Source organism: Ranitomeya imitator, chromosome 1 (assembly GCF_032444005.1).
Source record: "Ranitomeya imitator isolate aRanImi1 chromosome 1, aRanImi1.pri, whole genome shotgun sequence".
Lineage (NCBI taxonomy): Eukaryota > Metazoa > Chordata > Amphibia > Anura > Dendrobatidae > Ranitomeya > Ranitomeya imitator.
The window spans coordinates 1,050,830,754-1,050,848,932 of record NC_091282.1 but is presented as its reverse complement, the minus strand read 5'-3'; the positions used below and the strand labels follow the sequence as shown (position 1 = coordinate 1,050,848,932).

The window sequence follows — 18,179 nt, the reverse complement described above, 5'->3', positions numbered from 1 at the left end:
CATTATTAGGAATTTGGTACTGCCATACTGTTAGCGTATGCATTGAATGCAAGGCCTGCCCTGCACCAAAGTAAAATGCACCCCAATAAGTGAATGCATGGAGAAGAAATGTGGAGGAGGGCCTCATAATTTTTTTTTCCTATTACAAAGGAGCAGGTCTCCTATACTTGGAATGGCCATGCACTAAGTGTATGAGCTGACAAACATTTCCCCCTAGGGGGTACACATCACCATAGTGTGTAAACTTTTTTGTTTTATGGGCATCATAAACACCCTAGAAAACAGTAACGTGGTTTCCTACAGTTCCTGCTGGGAAGATGCAGGATTTTAGCAAAAATATGGTGGACCAGTTGTTGGATGAAGTGATCAGGAAAAGGGGCATGGAGATGGCAGGAATAGGAATGTACAGGATTAATAACAGCGGTGGCTATGGGAGGTATGAGATCCAGGATATAGCCTACAATAATTAGTCGTTTATCCGCCCACCACCAATAACCAGAATGCGTTTCATGCCTGTCAGAATAACAGTGTAACAGATGCGCATCTGAAGCTCTGCATAAAAGATGCCCGTAAGAAATATGTTGCCAAAGACGCACGTATCCGTATAAAGAACAAAGTGCAACATGCTCGTGAGATGCTGAATTATACAAAGCAGATCAGTAGGGTTGAGCGAAACGGGTCGTTCATTTTCAAAAGTCGCCGACTTTTGGCAAAGTCGGGTTTCATGAAACCCGATCCGACCCCTGTGCGGGGTCGGCCATGCGGTACGCGACTTTTGCGCCAAAGTCGCGTTTCAATGACGCGAAAAGCGCCATTTCTCAGCCAATGAAGGTAAACGCAGAGTGTGGGCAGCGTGATGACATAGGTCCTGGTCCCCACCATCTTAGAGAAGGGCATTGCAGTGATTGGCTTGCTGTCTGTGACGTCACAGGGGCTATAAAGGGGCGTTCCCGCCGACCGCCATGTTACTGCTGCTGATCTGAGCTTAGGGAGAGGTTGCTGCCGCTTCGTCAGAAGCAGGGATAGCATTAGGCAGGGTCCATTAACCACCAAACCGCTTGCGCTGTAGCAATTTGCACTGTCCAACACCACCTTCGGTGTGCAGGGACAGTGGAAGCTACATTTTTTTTTTCCTCAGCGCTGTAGCTCATTGGGCTGCCCTAGAAGGCTCCCTGATAGCTGCATTGCTGTGTGTACGCCGCTGTGCAAACCAACTGCTTTTTTCAAAGCACAAATCCTCTTGTTCCTTCCTTTCTGCACAGCTATCTTGTTTGTTTGTCCACACTTTTTATTTAATTTGTGCAACAGTCCACTCCTTATTGCTGCCTGCCATACCTGGCTGAGATTACTGCAGGGAGATAGTAATTGAAGGACAGTTCCTTTTTTTTTTTTTTTTTTGTGGGAGATTAAGATTGGCATTTCTGCTAGAGTGCCATCCCTGTCTGTGCCATCTCTCACTCAGTGGGCCATAGAAAGCCTATTTATTTTTTTGCTTGATTTGGGTTCTAAAATCTACCTGAAAAAATCACTACATCAATCAGTGGGAGAAAAATATTGGCCTCAGGGCTTGTGTGCCACTCCTGACTCCTGTGTGCATCATCACTCACTCAGTGGGCCATAGAATGCCTATTTTTTTTTTGCTTTATTTGGGTTCTAAATTCTACCTGAAAAAATCAATAAATCAATCAGTGGGAGATTAATATTGGCCTTTGGGCTTGTGTGCCAGTCCTAAGTGTGCCATCTCTCTCACAAAGAGTGGGCCATAGAAAGCCTATTTATTTTTTTTTTTTTTGGTTTTATAAATTCTCCCTGAAAAAAAAAAGGGAGATTAATATTGGCCTTTGGGCTTGTGTGCCAGTTCTAAGCGTGCCATCTCTCTCTCTCTCAGATAGTGGGCCATAGAAAGCCTATTTATAATTTTTTTTATTGGGTTTATAAATTTTCCCTGAAAAAAAAAAATAAGTGGGAGATTAATATTGGCCTCTGGGCTTGTGTGCCACTCCTGACTCCTGTGTGTGCCATCTCTCAGTCAGTGGGCCATAGAAAGCCTATTTTTTGTTTTATTTGTTTTCTAAATTCTCCCTGAAAAAAATCATTTTATTTTATTTGGTTTCTAAATTCTTCCTGAAAAAATCATTTTTTTTTATTATTTTTTTTTCTAAAGTCTCCCTGAAAAAAAAAAAATCAAATCAGTGGGAGATTAATATTGCCCTTTCTGCTTGTGTGCCAGTCTTGACTCCTGGGTGTGCCATCTCTCTCTCTCTCTCCAATTGTGGGCCATAGAAAGCCTATTATTTTTTTAGCTTGATTTGGGTTCCAAAATCTACCTGAAAAAATCACTACATCAATCATTGGGAGAACAATATTGGCCTCTGGGCTTGTGTGCCACTCCTGACTCCTATGTGCGTCATCTCTCACTCAGTGGGCCATAGAAAGCCTATTTTTTGTTTTATTTGTTATCTAAATTCTCCCTGAAAAAATCATTTTATTTTATTTGGTTTCTAAATTCTTCCTGAAAAAATCATTTTATTTTATTTTGTTTCTAAAGTCTCCCTGAAAAAAAAAAAAAAAAAAAAACAGTGGGAGATTAATATTAACATTTGTGCTTCAGTGACAGTCCTGCGTGTGTGGCATCTCTCTCATTTGGTGCCACCAAAAACAGTGTGTAACATTGTGCCTGATTTTCGTTGTGGTCTCACCCACCTGTAAAGGGGTAGCTAAATCATATTGAAGTTATAGCTCACCGTGTAAGATGTGTGACAGCAACAAATACCGTTAGTTTGGTTACGTTTTTAAAACAATGAGGAAGTCTGGTGGAAGAGGTCGTGGCCGGGGGCGTTCATTGTCAGCTGGTAATGAGGGTAGTGGTAGTGGTGGAGCATCAGGTGGTCATGGGAAAAAAAATATTGCACCTAAGTCTGGAGCTGTGGAGCCAGGTTCGTCGTCTGGCTACACAAGGCCTCGAACGCTCCCTTTTCTGGGAGTAGGAAAACCGCTTTTAAAGCCGGAGCAGCAAGAGCAAGTTTTGGCTTATCTTGCTGACTCAGCCTCTAGCTCTTTTGCCTCCTCTCGTGAAACTGGTAAATGTCAAAGCAGCGCGTCGTTAGTGGATGTTCACGGTCAGGGACAAGTCGCTTCCTTGTCCTCTTCAGCAAAAACAACAACAGAGAAGAATGCAGCAGGCGACACAACGGGTTACTCCATGGAGCTCTTTACACATACCGTCCCTGGCTTAGAAAGTGAAGCAGTTAACAGTCCATGCCCATTACAAGTTAAATAAATGGAGTGCACTGATGCACAGCCACAGCCAGACTACTATGCTGGTCCTTTGACTCAGACCACAACATTGCCCTCGCAGGGTAATGATCAAGAATCAGACCCTGATGAGACTATGTTGCCCCATCACGAACGCTATACCACCGACCGACACGGTGACACAGACGAAGTTGCACACGAGCTACAAGAAGAGGTAATAGATGACCCAGTTCTTGACCCCGATTGGCAGCCATTGGGGGAACAGGGTGCAGGCGGCAGCAGTTCTGAAGCGGAGGAGGAGGGGCCGCAGCAGGCATCAACATCGCAACAGGTTCCATCTGCCGGGCCCGTATCTTGCCCAAAACGCGTGGCAAAGCCAAAACCTGTTGGAGGACAGCGTGGCCATCCGGTTAAAGCTCAGTCTGCAATGCCTGAAAAGGTATCCGATGCTAGAAAGAGTGCAGTCTGGCATTTTTTTAAACAACATCCAATTGATCAGCGCAAAGTCATCTGTCAAAAATGTTCAACTACCTTAAGCAGAGGGCAGAATCTGAAAAGTCTCAATACAAGTTGCATGCATAGACATTTAACCACCATGCATTTGCAAGCTTGGACTAACTACCAAACGTCCCTTAAGGTTGTAGCACCCTCGGCCAATGAAGCTAGTCATCAACGCAACATCCCTTCCGGCAGTGTAGGGCCACCATTTTCCGCACCACCTGCAGTATCTGTGCAGGTTTCTTTGCCAGGCCAAAGCAGTCAGGGTCAGGGAATCACCAGTTTTGTAGTAGGAAACACTGCATCTAGGGCACCGGCGGCAACAATACCATCTCCCACCGTCTCTCAGTCTGCCATGTCCACCGGCACCCCCGCTAGTTCCACAATCTCCAGCTCTCCAGTCCAGCTCACCCTACATGAGACTATGGTTAGAAAAAGGAAGTACTTAGCCTCGCATCCGCGTACACAGGGTTTGAACGCCCACATAGCTAGACTAATCTCGTTAGAGATGATGCCCTACCGGTTAGTTGAAAGCGAAGCTTTCAAAGCCCTGATGGACTACGCTGTACCACGCTACGAGCTACCCAGTCGACACTTTTTTTCCAGAAAAGCCATCCCAGCGCTCCACCAGCATGTTAAAGAGCGCATCGTCCATGCACTCAGGCAATCTGTGAGCACAAAGGTGCACCTGACAACAGATGCATGGACCAGTAGGCATGGCCAGGGACGTTACGTGTCCATCACGGCACACTGGGTGAATGTTGTGGATGCAGGGTCCACAGGGGACAGGAAGTTTGGGACAGTTCTGCCTAGCCCACGGTCTAGGAAACAGTTGGCTGTAGCCGTTCGCACCCCCTCCTCCTCCTCCTCGTCCTCCTGCAGAAGCGAGAGCTCGTCCACAGACCGCAGTCGCACAACCACTCCATCCGCAGCTGCCACTGTTGCACACCAGGTCTCCCATTATGGGGCAGCTACTGGCAAACGTCAGCAGGCTGTATTGGCTATGAAGTGTTTGGGCGACAACAGACACACCGCGGAAGTTCTGTCCGAGTTCTTGCAGAAAGAAACGCAGTCGTGGCTGGGCACTGTAGATCTTGAGGCAGGCAAGGTAGTGAGTGATAACGGAAGGAATTTCATGGCTGCCATCTCCCTTTCCCAACTGAAACACATTCCTTGCCTGGCTCACACCTTATACCTGGTGGTGCAGTGCTTCCTGAAAAGTTATCCGGGGTTATCCGACCTGCTCCTCAAAGTGCGTGGACTTTGCTCACATATCCGCCGTTCGCCCGTACACTCCAGCCGTATGCAGACCTATCAGCGTTCTTTGAACCTTCCCCAGCATCGCCTAATCATAGACGTTGCAACAAGGTGGAACTCAACACTGCACATGCTTCAGAGACTGTGCAAACAGAGGTGGGCTGTTATGTTTTTGTGGGAGGATACACATACACGGGCAGGCAGTAGGATGGCAGACATGGAGTTGTCGGGTGTGCAGTGGTCGAAGATTCAAGACATGTGTCAAGTCCTTCAGTGTTTTGAGGAATGCACACGGCTGGTTAGTGCAGACAACGCCATAATAAGCATGAGCATCCCCCTAATGCGTCTGCTGATGCAAAGTTTGACGCACATAAAGGATCAGGCGTCTGCAGCTGAGGAAGAGGAAAGCCTTGATGACAGTCAGCCATTGTCTGGCCAGGGCAGTGTACAGGACGAGGTAGCAGGTGAAGAGGAGGAGGAGGACGAGGAGGATGATGGGGATGATTATATTTTTAATGAGGAAGCTTTTCCGGGGCCACTGGAAATTGTTGGCGCGGCAAGGCCGGGTTCTGGTTTTTGGAGGGACACAAGTGACGTGGATTTGCCTGAAACTGCACCTCAACCAAGCACAACCGCAGATTTGAGAACTGGAACTTTGGCCCACATGGCGGATTACGCCTAAGGCTAGGGTCACATTGCGTTAGTGCAATCCGTTTAGCGCTAGCGCTAGCGGATTGCGCTGACGCAATGTTTTCTATGGGGCTGCGGTCGGGGTCGCGGTAACGTCCCGCTCTCGCAGATCCCCGATCTGCGAGTGCGGGGAACGGACCGCGGGCGCGCCTCGGACGCTGCTTGCAGCGTCCGCGGCGCGCCAGGAAACACCGGCGCGTCGCTAGCGCGTGCCGAACATGGCGCGTTGCACGGCGTTAATTTCGCCGTGCAACGCTGTCCGTTAAACGCGGTACCATAACGCAATGGGAACCCAGCCTTACGTATCCTCAAAAGGGACACACGCATTACTAAAATGAGGAACGAAGACGATTACTGGTTGGCCTGCCTCCTTGATCCTCGCTATAAAGGCAAATTGCAAAATATAATGCCACATGACAACTTGGAAATAATATTAGCAACCAAACAATCAACTCTTGTTGACCGTTTGCTTCTGGCATTCCCTGCACACAGCGCCCGTGATCGTTCTCACACGAGCTGCAGGGGCCAGCAGACCAGAGGTGTTAGAGGGGCAGAAATCAGAAGTGGCGTTGGCCAGAGGGGTTTTCTGACCAGGTTGTGGAGTGATTTTGCTATGACCGCAGACAGGACAGGTACTGCAGCATCAATTCAAAGTGACAGGAGACAACATTTGTCCAGTATGGTTACAAACTATTTTTCATCCCTTATCGATGTTCTCACTCAACCGTCATTCCCATTTGATTACTGGGCATCCAAATTAGACACCTGGCCAGAATTGGCAGAATATGCATTGCAGGAGCTTGCTTGCCCGGCAGCTAGTGTCCTATCAGAAAGAGTATTCAGTGCTGCAGGTTCAATACTAACAGAAAAAAGGACTCGTCTGGCTACCCAAAATGTAGATGATCTAACCTTCATTAAAATGAACCACAACTGGATTTCGAAATCTTTTGCCACACCTTGCCCGGCTGACACCTAGCTTTCCTATGAAAAGGTCTTGCCTGTGGACTATTCTGAATGACTTTTCCAATCTCGTAATTTTCTGCACCTGATTGTCCAGCATACGACATGTTTACACCTCACTAAATGGCCAAACTCCCCACATGGGGCCGTGGTATCGCCACTTGGCGCCAGCACCTGTGAGAGTGCTGTTTGTCTGAAGAGGTGGGTGTGCCCGCTTTTGGTCGACGGCACTGCCACTGGGTCCCTCATAGTACAATAAAGTGTCTCTGGCGGTGGTGGTGCGCACCCAACGTCAGACACACCGTTGTAATATGAGGGGCCCTGGGCCTGTACCGCCGGCCACAAGACAGTTCCCCCCCAGCTCAAACAGTGCTCTACCACTTGCAAAATTATCTCTCACAGCTCCACCAATGTTTAGTCTATGCGCTGACATCCTTCAATGCCTGGCACTGACAATACCATTGTATTGACATTTTTGTTATGTTAGGCCTTCGAAGCCTGTCTGCGGTCCCTCCTTCCACTAGGCCTCCACTGACCATTGTACTGCTGCCCGTGTACCCTTGGAACCAATTTTAAATTGCCAACAGCCCTATTTTTTTATGTTAGGCCTTCGAAGCCTGTCTGCGGTCCCTCCTTCCACTAGGCCTCCACTGACCATTGTACTGCTGCCCTTGTACCACTGGAACCAATTTTAAATTGCCAACAGCCCTATTTTTTTATGTTAGGCCTTCGAAGCCTGTCTGCGGTCCCTCCTTCCACTAGGCCTCCACTGACCATTGTACTGCTGCCCTTGTACCACTGGAACCAATTTTAAATTGCCAACAGCCCTATTTTTTTATGTTAGGCCTTCGAAGCCTGTCTGCGGTCCCTCCTTCCACTAGGCCTCCACTGACCATTGTACTGCTGCCCGTGTACCCCTGGAACCAATTTTAAATTGCCAACAGCCCTATTTTTTATGTTAGGCCTTCGAAGCCTGTCTGCGGTCCCTCCTTCCACTAGGCCTCCACTGACCATTGTATTGCTGCCCTTGTACCACTGGAGCCAATTTTAAATTGCCAACAGCCCTATTTTTTTATGTTAGGCCTTCGAAGCCTGTCTGCGGTCCCTCCTTCCACTAGGCCTCCACTGACCACACCACTGCTGCCCGTGTACCCCTGGAACCAATTTAAAATTGCCGACAGCCAGCCCAATTTTATTATGTTAGGCCTTCGAAGCCTGTCTGCGGTCTGTTCTTTCTACTACCACTACACTGACCAGGCCACTGCTGCCCGTGTTCCCCTGGAACCAATTTAAAATTGCCTACAGCCATCTGTTATTATGTTAGGCCTTCGATGCCTGTCTGCGGTCACTCCTTCCACTAAGCCTCCACTGACCACACCACTGCTGCCCGTGTACCCCTGGAACCAATTTAAAATTGCCTACAGCCAGCCCAATTTTATTATGTTAGGCCTTCGAAGCCTGTCTGCGGTCCGTTCTTTCTACTACTACTACACTGACCAGGCCACTGCTGCCCGTGTTCCCCTGGAACCAATTTAAAATTGCCTACAGCCATGTGTTATTATGTTAGGCCTTCGATGCCTGTCTGCGGTCACTCCTTCCACTAGGCCTCCACTGACCACACCACTGCTGCCCGTGTACCCCTGGAACCAATTTAAAATTGCCTACAGCCAGCCCAATTTTTTTATGTTAGGCCTTCGAAGCCTGTCTGCGGTCCGTTCTTTCTACTACTACTACACTGACCAGGCCACTGCTGCCCATGTTCCCCTGGAACCAATTTAAAATTGCCTACAGCCATCTGTTATTATGTTAGGCCTTTGATGCCTGTTTGCGGTCACTCCTTCCACTAGGCCTCCACTGACCACACCACTGCTGACCGTGTACCCATGGAACCAATTTAAAATTGCCTACAGCCATCTGGTATTATGTTAGGCCTTCGATGCCTGTCTGCGGTCACTCCTTCCACTAGGCCTCCACTGACCACACCACTGCTGCCCGTGTACCCCTGGAACCAATTTAAAATTGCCTACAGCCATCTGTTATTATGTTAGGCCTTCGATGCCTGTCTGCTGTCACTCCTTCCACTAGGCCTCCACTGACCACACCACTGCTGCCCGTGTACCCCTGGAACCAATTTAAAATTGCCTACAGCCATCTGTTATTATGTTTGGCCTTCGAAGCCTGTCTGCGGTCCTTCCTTCCAATAGTTCTCCACTGACCAGGCCAATGCTGGCCGTGTACCCCTGGAACCCAGCTGAAAGTGCATGTAGCCTCCTTTTTTTCTTTGTTTTATATTTAGAAAGCCCAGATGAACTACGCTGTGCAACGGTTCAAGCTACCCAGTCGACATTTCTTTTGCGAGAAAAGCCATCCCAGCCCTCCAGCGGCATGAAAAAGTCTGCATTGTCATAGCACTCAGGCAATCAAACAGTAGAAAGGTGCACCTGACAAGAGACGCATGGACCAGTAGGCATGTCCACAAAAAGTTACGTGTCCATTACGGCGCACTGGGTTAATGTGTTGGATGCATGGTCCACAGGGGACAGCCTACAAAGTCTGTCTGCAGTCCCTAATTCCAATTTTCCTCCGCTGACCACACCACTGCTGCCCGTGTACCCCTGGAACCAATTTTACAGTGTCTACAGCCTAATTTTGTTATGTTAGGCCTACTACGCCTGTCTGCGGTCCCTCCTTCCAATACTCGTCCACTGACCACACCACTGCTGCCCGTGGACCCCTGGAACCTATTTTTAATTGCATAGAGCATTCTTTTTTTAATAGTAGGCGTACAAAGTCTGTCTGCGGTCCACTATTGAAATTGTCCTCCACTGCCCAGAGCACTGCTGCTTGTGTACCCCTGTAACTTTTTTAAGCTGCAGTGAGCCACATTTTTGGTTTAAGTCCTACTACCTGTGTCTGTCTGCGCCACTCAATTCAGCTGTGTTCCTTTGAAAAAAGCTGAGCCTCAATAGTCTTGTTTTCAGCCTCTAGGAATTTTAAAACTGCATTGGGGGTACAACTTTGGTAGGGCCTACTAACGGTGTCTGCCTCCCCAAGGTGTGCCCCAGGTTTCCTCGCCATTGCTTCGATCTTAATGCTCTCGTTTAGTAGTTGTTGGAAACTACGCTGCATTAGGCCTACAAATTGGGTATGGGGTGTAGAGAGATGGTGTGTTCCACTCCAAGGTGTTCCCCAGGTTTCCTCTCCATTGCTTCAATCTTCATGCTCTCGTTTAGTAGTTGTTGGAAACTACACTGCATTAGGCCTACAAATTGGGTATGGGGTGTAGAGAGATGGTGTGTTCCACTCCAAGGTGTTCTCCAGGTTGCCTTTCCTGAGCTTCAATCTTCATGCTCTCGTTTAGTAGTTGTTGGAAACTACGCTGCATTAGGCCTACAAATTGGGTATGGGGTGTAGAGAGATGGTGTGTTCCACTCCAAGGTGTTCTCCAGGTTGCCTTTCCTGAGCTTCGATCTTCCGGCTCTCGTTTAGTAGTTGTTGGAAACTACACTGCATTAGGCCTACAAATTGGGTATGGGGTGTAGAGAGATGGTGTGTTACACTCCAAGGTGTTCCCCAGGTTTCCTCTCCATTGCTTTGATCTTCATGCTCTCGTTTAGTAGTTGTTGGAAACTACGCTGCATTAGGCCTACAAATTGGGTATGGGGTGTAGAGAGATGGTGTGTTCCACTCCAAGGTGTTCTCCAGGTTGCCTTTCCTGAGCTTCGATCTTCTGGCTCTCGTTTAGTAGTTGTTGGAAACTACGCTGCATTAGGCCTACAAATTGGGTATGGGGTGTAGAGAGATGGTGTGTTCCACTCCAAGGTGTTCCCCAGGTTTCCTCTCCATTGCTTCGATCTTCATGCTCTCGTTTAGTAGTTGTTGGAAACTACACTGCATTAGGCCTACAAATTGGGTATGGGGTGTAGAGAGATGGTGTGTTCCACTCCAAGGTGTTCCCCAGGTTTCGTCCACATTGCTTCGGTCTTCCGACTCTCGTTTAGTAGTTGTAGAAAACTACACTGCATTAGGCCTACAAATTGGGTATGGGGTGTAGAGAGATGGTGTGTTACACTCCAAGGTGTTCCCCAGGTTTCGTCCACATTGCTTCGATCTTCCGACTCTCGTTTAGTAGTTGTTGAAAACTACACTGCATTAGGCCTACAAATTGGGTATGGGGTGTAGAGAGATGGTGTGTTACACTCCAAGGTGTTCTACAGGTTGCCTTTCCTGAACTTCTACCTTCAGGCTCTCATTAAATTGTGGTTAAATGGAACAACTGCATTTGGCGTACTAGTTGGTTTGGGGCCTACTATCGGTGTCTGCCACTCCTTGCTGTTCTCCTGGTTTCCTGTCCTGAAATTCCATTTTCAGGCTCTCGTTAAGTAGTTGTTAATGTTAGACTGCATTTGGCCTACTGGTTGGGTTGGGTGTTATGTTTGCTAATGACAGGTGTTATGAAGGCAATCCAGAAACACAGTGTGCTTAGCGATCAGAGCGCACACAGTGATCTGACAAATACCCAAAAATACAAGAACGAGCTCTGAGACGTGGAAACTCTGTAGACTGCACACCTGATCCTATCCTAAACACAACTAAAAGCGGCTGTGGATTGCGCCTAACAACTACCTAGGCAACTCGGCACAGCCTAAGAAACTAGCTAGCCTGAAGATAGAAAAATAGGCCTGACTTGCCCCAGAGAAATTCCCCAAAGGAAAAGGCAGCCCCCCACATATAATGACTGTGAGGAAGATGAAAAGACAAAACGTAGGGATGAAATAGATTCAGCAAAGTGGGGCCCGATATTCTAGGACAGAGCGAGGACAGTAAAGCGAACTTTGCAGTCTACAAAAAACCCTAAAGCAAAACCACGCAAAGGGGGCAAAAAAAACCCACCGTGCCGAACTAACGGCACGGCGGTACACCCTTTGCGTCTCAGAGCTTCCAGCAAAACAAAAGACAAGCTGGACAGAAAAAAAGCAACAAAAAAGCAAAAAGCACTTAGCTATACAGAGCAGCAGGTCACAGGAACAATCAGGAGAAGCTCAGATCCAACACTGAAACATTGACAAGGAGCAAGGATAGCAGCATCAGGCGGAGTTAAGTAATGAAGCAGTTAACGAGCTCACCAGAACACCTGAGGGAGGAAGCTCAGAAGCTGCAGTACCACTTGTGACCACAGGAGTGAATTCAGCCACAGAATTCACAACAGTTGGGGCCTACTATCGGTGTCTGCTACTCCTTGCTGTTCTCCTCCACTGAACAAAGCTGTGCCGCCTGTTTACTACGGTTGCCAATTTTGAAATGCATTTCGACTACTTACTGATTTGGGCCTACTCTCTGTGTCAGCCTCTCATTCCAGTTGTCCTCCACTGCAATGCCCCCTGGTTAGTCCTGTGTTACCAATTTTGAACTTCATTTAGCCAACTTTATTCTTTGGGCCTATATCTGTGTTTCCTCCTCATCCTGCCCATTGCCCAGCCAGTGATAGATGAGTCTGCTGGTACATTGACCCATAACGCAAAATTCCCCGTGCACGCTACATAGCAAGATTGTGACCCTGCTGAAAGTCAGGTTCCTCTTCCCGCATACCATACCACCTTACACGGGGACAAAGAGGAAGGTGCAGATGAAAGTGCAGGTTCCTTCATCAGGTGGGGGGAGGAATACTAGTTGGCGACGTCACTGGCACAGGGCCTCTCATAGTACGCAAAAGTGTTGCTGCCGGTGGGAGGCGCCCCCGCCGTGCAAACACACCGCTGTACTTTGAGGCGCCCTGTGCCATTGCCAATGCCAACTAGTGGGCCCCCCCTGCTTGCTCAGGATCACAGCACTTGCAAAGTTGAAATACTTACGTCTCCCTGCTCCACTGCCGTGACGTGGTCCAGATTTCCTGGGCCCACTAATTACTTGAACCAGCCCTACCCCCCACAACTTTAGCCAAATGACCCCCAATTTCAAATGCCTTCCAATTATTATAAGCTAAATTACGATTGACAAGCTTCTGTAACAAGAATGGATGTTTTTGCCATTAAAATGGGCAGTGTAGGTGTTTTCCTGGCCTCCACTCACTGCCGACTATGCTCCCCCATTGACTTGCATTGGGTTTCGTGTTTCGGGCGATACCCGACTTTTCGCGATAATCGGCCGATTCCACTCGACTCGACTTCTAAGATAGTCGGGTTTCGCGAAACACGGCTCGACTCTAAAAAGGTCAAGGTCGCTCAACCCTACAGATCAGTGTTATTGGAAAAACCAAACAAACTGATGGATGCTCATGAAAAACTAAGTTTAAAGTGCAGTGCACTAGCCATAACTATCAACACACCCGTGGCACAAGGTTCTTCATCTCTACCCATACATATTACCAAGAATATCCGAATGCCACAGCCGATATATATTTGTTCCAGTGTAACGAACGCTGTTAAAGGAATGCCAATAAACGTAGTTAACCACGAACCTGGTGAAAAACTGATTTCCTCTTTACAAGATACAGTATGGACGATTATGGTACTAATGATGACTTGGAACTTTACCGCCAAAAGATGAAGATCACAGCTGCAAACAATGTGCAAAAAAGGCCGTGATTGTCTGGAATTTCATTTTCTCTTGGGCAAACTTTACCTCTTACTAAAGTGTTACAGAATGATGCATACACAGCTCCCATATCTACTCAGCACGACACTTCGCCAATAGGCACCTTTATTGCACAGAAAGCCTCTAACCCACGTGTTATGGAGACTTGTCACAGAGGAGGCCAGTTCATCAGTAGGACCCACTCATAAAGAGTCTGTCTTTGGCTCTTTAGAAGGCACAAAAATGACCATTAATAATTTGCATCCAAGAGTCACAGAGGAAGATATCGTGGAGCTTTTCTGTGTATGTGGTGCATTGAAGCACACCTGCCTGTTGAGTTCTGGAGATGCAGAGGTTGTGTTTGTAAGAAAGGAAGATGCAGTTGGTGCCTGCAAAAAATACAAATACCTAGATGGACAACCAATGAAATGCAATTTTCCTTTGAATGGTAGTGTGATAACATCAGATCAGCCCATAACTTCTAAGATTAAGTGACACCCAGGGCCGTATTTGCCACTCGGCACTTGAGGGCACGTGCCTAGGGCGGGGACAATGCAGGGGGGTGGCACCTGAGCAAGTTTAAAAAAAATATATATTTTTTTTTTAAGTCCGGGGGGTCCCCCCGCCCACCCACCTCAGTCCCAGCTGCTGCAGGGGAGGGGGTCTCGGGCGCAAGGCCGCCATCAGGGCATTGCTGCCCTGACTATTGTATGGGGCAGAAATGGGTGCTGTACCTTAAAGCAGCAGCAGCCCAAGTGCATCATGTTCCTCCTGACGCCGGTCATGTGACACGCTGCGCGCTCTTCTTACTGTAAGAGCACTGGAGCAGACTGCAGAGAAGCAGGTAATGTTTGTGGGAGAAGATACTGAAGTCGGCGGTGAGCAGGGAGAGGAGGAGGCGAGCAGTGTGTGAGGACTCAGAGGAGAGGAAGCTGCAGAGAGGAGTGAGGTGAGAGAGGAGACGGGAGTCTGCTGATGTGAGTGAGTGAGGAGAGGGGAGGCTGGAAAGGAGAGGAGAGGCAGGAGAGGAGAGGCTGGAAAGGATAGGCTGGTAAGGAGAGGAGAGGCTGGAAAGGAGATGAGAGGCAGGAGAGGAGAGGCTGGAAAGGAGATGAGAGGCAGGAGAGGAGAGGCTGGAAAGGAGAGGAGAGGCTGGAAAGGAGAGGAGATGAGAGGCTGGTAAGGAGAGGAGAGGCTGGAAAGGAGAGGAGATGAGAGGCTGGAAAGGAGAGGAGAGGCTGGAGAGGAGAAGCTGGAGAGGAGAGGCTGGAAAGGAGAGGAGAGGCTGGAAAGGAGAGGAGAGGCTGGAGAGGAGAGGCTGGAAAGGAGAGGAGAAGCTGGAGAGGAGAGGCTGGAAAGGAGAGGAGAGGCTGGAGAGGAGAGGCTGGAAAGGAGAGGAGAGGCTGGAGAGGAGAGGCTGGAAAGGAGAGGAGAGGCTGGAAAGGAGAGGAGAGGCTGGAATGGAGAGGAGATGAGAGGCTGGTGAGGGGAGGCTGCTGAGGAGAGGAGATGAGAGGCTGGTGAGGAGAGGACATGAGAGGCTGGTGAGGGGAGGCTGCTGAGGAGAGGACATGAGAGGCTGCTGAGGAGAGGACATAAGAGGCTGGTGAGGGGAGGCTGCTCAGGAGAGGACATGGGAGGCTGCTGAGGAGAGGCGATGAGAGGCTGGTGAGGGGAGGCTGCTGAGGAGAGGAGAGGGGAGGCTGGTGATGGGAGGATGTGAGAGGCTGGTGAGGAGAGGGGAGGCTGCTGAGGAGAGGAGATGAGAGGCTGGTCTCATGCTGTATATGGGGAGGCTGTGTGGGGCTCATGCTGTATTTAAGGGGCTGTGGGGGGTTTAAAGATATATAGGGGGTGTCAGCATACTTAATTCTGCTCAATATTAAGTGATACAATTAATATTAATTAATATTGAGTAGAATTATTTTCATGCTATTGGTTCGGCCTCCACAACAGTCATGGTCTTTCATCTGACCTCTCGGGAAAATAAATTGCCCACCCCTGATCTAGAGACATGGAGTGAGAAGCCCACAGATTAGTCTGTTCTCTCACTAAATTACCCATCCAGCTCTTCAAACTATTCTCTCTGAAACGTCCCAGCATTGCAGAGATAAACTTTCCTGTTTGCAGTCTGAGTGATGCTGCCCGTGGTTTTGTTAATATGAATCGACTGACAGCTTCCCCTTAAAAACCTGTCAGCCAAACCTTGCAACCATGGCAGAATAAACTGACCATGTACTGTGTATGAGATCCACCAGATTCTCACATGACAACTAATGGAAAGGTTTGCTAAGGCTCCTTTCACATCAGCGATTTTCTCCATTCGCGGCAGATACTGCAGTTTTTCCGCCTCTGTCGTGTAACATATCACTTACAGGCCGGCAACTCTGCGTTCGGCCTCATTCATTCCCTATGGGACTTGCGGACATGTGCAGCACTTGAGGTGAGACAAAAAAAAAAACACTGCTAGCAGCATTTTTTTTCCTGTTGCTGCAAGTACCGCATTTGCCGGATCGCAGCAAAACCGCAAGTGCCGCAAGTCCCATAGGGAATGAATGAGGCCAAACACAGTGTTGCCATAAGTGATCCATTACGGATGCGGAAAAACTGCCGGATCTGCCGCAAATGTCAAAAATCGCTGATGTGAAGGTAGCCTAAGTCACTGCCAATAGTGTCTGCATTAGTCATACTCACCAATGGGGGAGGCAGCACGAAAAGTGCCTAGGGCAGCAGAAACTCTAAATACGGCCCTGGTGACACCCCATCAAAGAAGGAAGGTTAATGTCGAAGAAACACAAACTACTCCTCTTTCCGTGTTGCTTAAAGTCCTCCAGCTGAAGTTGATCCTGATACTATCTTAAAAGCACTCTTTAAATCCTCGGGGTCATCAGCAATCATCCAACCACCTGCATTTAAGATTAAGCTCTGATGACACCAACACAACTTGGAGACTGTAATAACAATTCACATATGGGCCCAGATACGCCTTTTTTGCTTTTTGTTTAAAGTTGGTGATGAACACCAGCAGGTAGTTGATATTTGAAGGAGTATGGCATCAGACATTGGACAATTTATCCTTTTTACAATGCATTGTAGTACAGTTCACCTTTGTTATGGGGTACTTGCGTTATTGCATCAAGAATTTCTGGTTTCCCCTTGGTCTAGTATTGTGATACAGCACAATTATGGTTCTACTGTTCTGTCAAGGGAGGCTAAATAAATGTTGAATAACTTGTTTACATGTCTTCAATAATCTGTTTCAACTTTAAAGATAATATTCGTTGTTTGGTAGCTTTAATATCTGAATTCCTACAAATGAATCTCAAGACCTTCATATTCCACAAAATTGGGGGGGGGGGGGATTACTAAGTGCCACCAGCTGTGTTCTCCAGAAATAATTTTTTATGACTAATTAATGTTTCGCACTGTAAAAATGTCATCCAGAACTGTTCTATCGTAGGTCATACTCATTACCCTGTGGCTGCAGCATATTGTGATATCTGTGATCTGAAGACAGGGAAATGTTAAAGGCAAATAGATCACACTAATATTGATCTAAATACTGATATGTGTACATAGGAATGCTGGGAGGACAAAGATTCTGGTTTTCTACCAACTTCGTCTGCATTTTAAAATTTTTATGTAATGCTGGCAATTAAAAAAAAGCTACTCTAGTGTTGACAGGGCGCAGTGCCATACCACCACTATCTATTTGCTCTTCCTGTACAAAGCTATAACTTTTTAATAATTGATATTTATTTGTACTCCTCATTGGGAGGGGGAGACACAAGAAATGATAGGTGAACCCTGCGACCACAAACATCCCTTTGTAAACAATAACGTGGCTGTTGCATCACGGAACACGTTCACCCTGGTGCAGTGGTGGTGTCTGAAGAGACGTGGAGGATTTGTGATATCCCACTAAGAAGCCTTTTCTATGGGATACTGTATATATTGTGCATTTTCATAAAAACGCTCGCCATTTTCATGTGGACTGGGCATTTTTAATACATTGTGAGACCTGCTGACAGGCAGCACAAAAAGGATTAACCTTCTCCTCCCAAGCTTAATCAGGTGACCCAACTCAGTGTTAATATGCTTAAGATATTAGGGCTCCATTGTTTTTTTGGGGTTGTGTCTTAGCCTACTAATTCATACAATTTTTCTGGCCCCAAAAAAACCAAATACAGGCAAGATAGTGAAAGTGGCCTGTCTCCATCAGACGCCTCATCTATTTGTGGGCTACAAATTGTGGCATGTGAGTCCTCCATTGAACTGTTTCTCCTGTCTTTTACTAAAGTTATTGACACCAGTTTGATGGAAAAAATTTTTTTACCTACAGGCCAGATATATTAAACTGTGGGTTTCTCACACAATGATAACTCTGAATTCAGCCATTTGGAGTGAACATGGAAAATAATACAATACATTTAAAATGGGCACGGTGTGTGGCAAGAGACGGGGAAGTGGATGTGATGGTGATGGTGCATGCAGAGGCTGAGGCTGTTGGCAAGCTGAAATTGGGCCACACCAAGCACCCACATTTTCTCGCTCGACCTTCCTGTTCCAAATACTAGGGGAATGCATCAGCACACCACATATTGAACCCACAGCAGTGTCAAAGGTTGTTGGTTGGATAACGGATAATGTCTCCAGTCACTTTGCCACCACCACCAGCACCCTGTCTTCCACACGGTCAAGTCTGAGTAGCTGTGAGTCTGGACTGCATATTCCTCACCCTGATCCTCCTTCTTCCCACCATGCCCATTGCCTGTAGACAACTGATCCCATACTTGGACACTCCCAAGAGCTGTTCCCTTTCTCTTTTATAGATTCAGGTCTCTTGCCTGATACACTTGAAGTAGGGAAAGATGATATAGCATGCAGTACTGCCCAAATATTTGAGCAGCCACAGTCACACAAAGGCGAGGGTGGAAACGTGTCAC

At 47.6% G+C, this 18,179-nt stretch overlaps 1 pseudogene; it reads left to right on the top strand.

Moving 5' to 3' along the window:
* The first annotated feature begins 317 nt into the window (after positions 1 to 317).
* LOC138656677 (polymerase delta-interacting protein 3-like) lies at positions 318 to 13,728 on the top strand (annotated as a pseudogene).
* Positions 13,729 to 18,179: the final 4,451 nt, after the last annotated feature.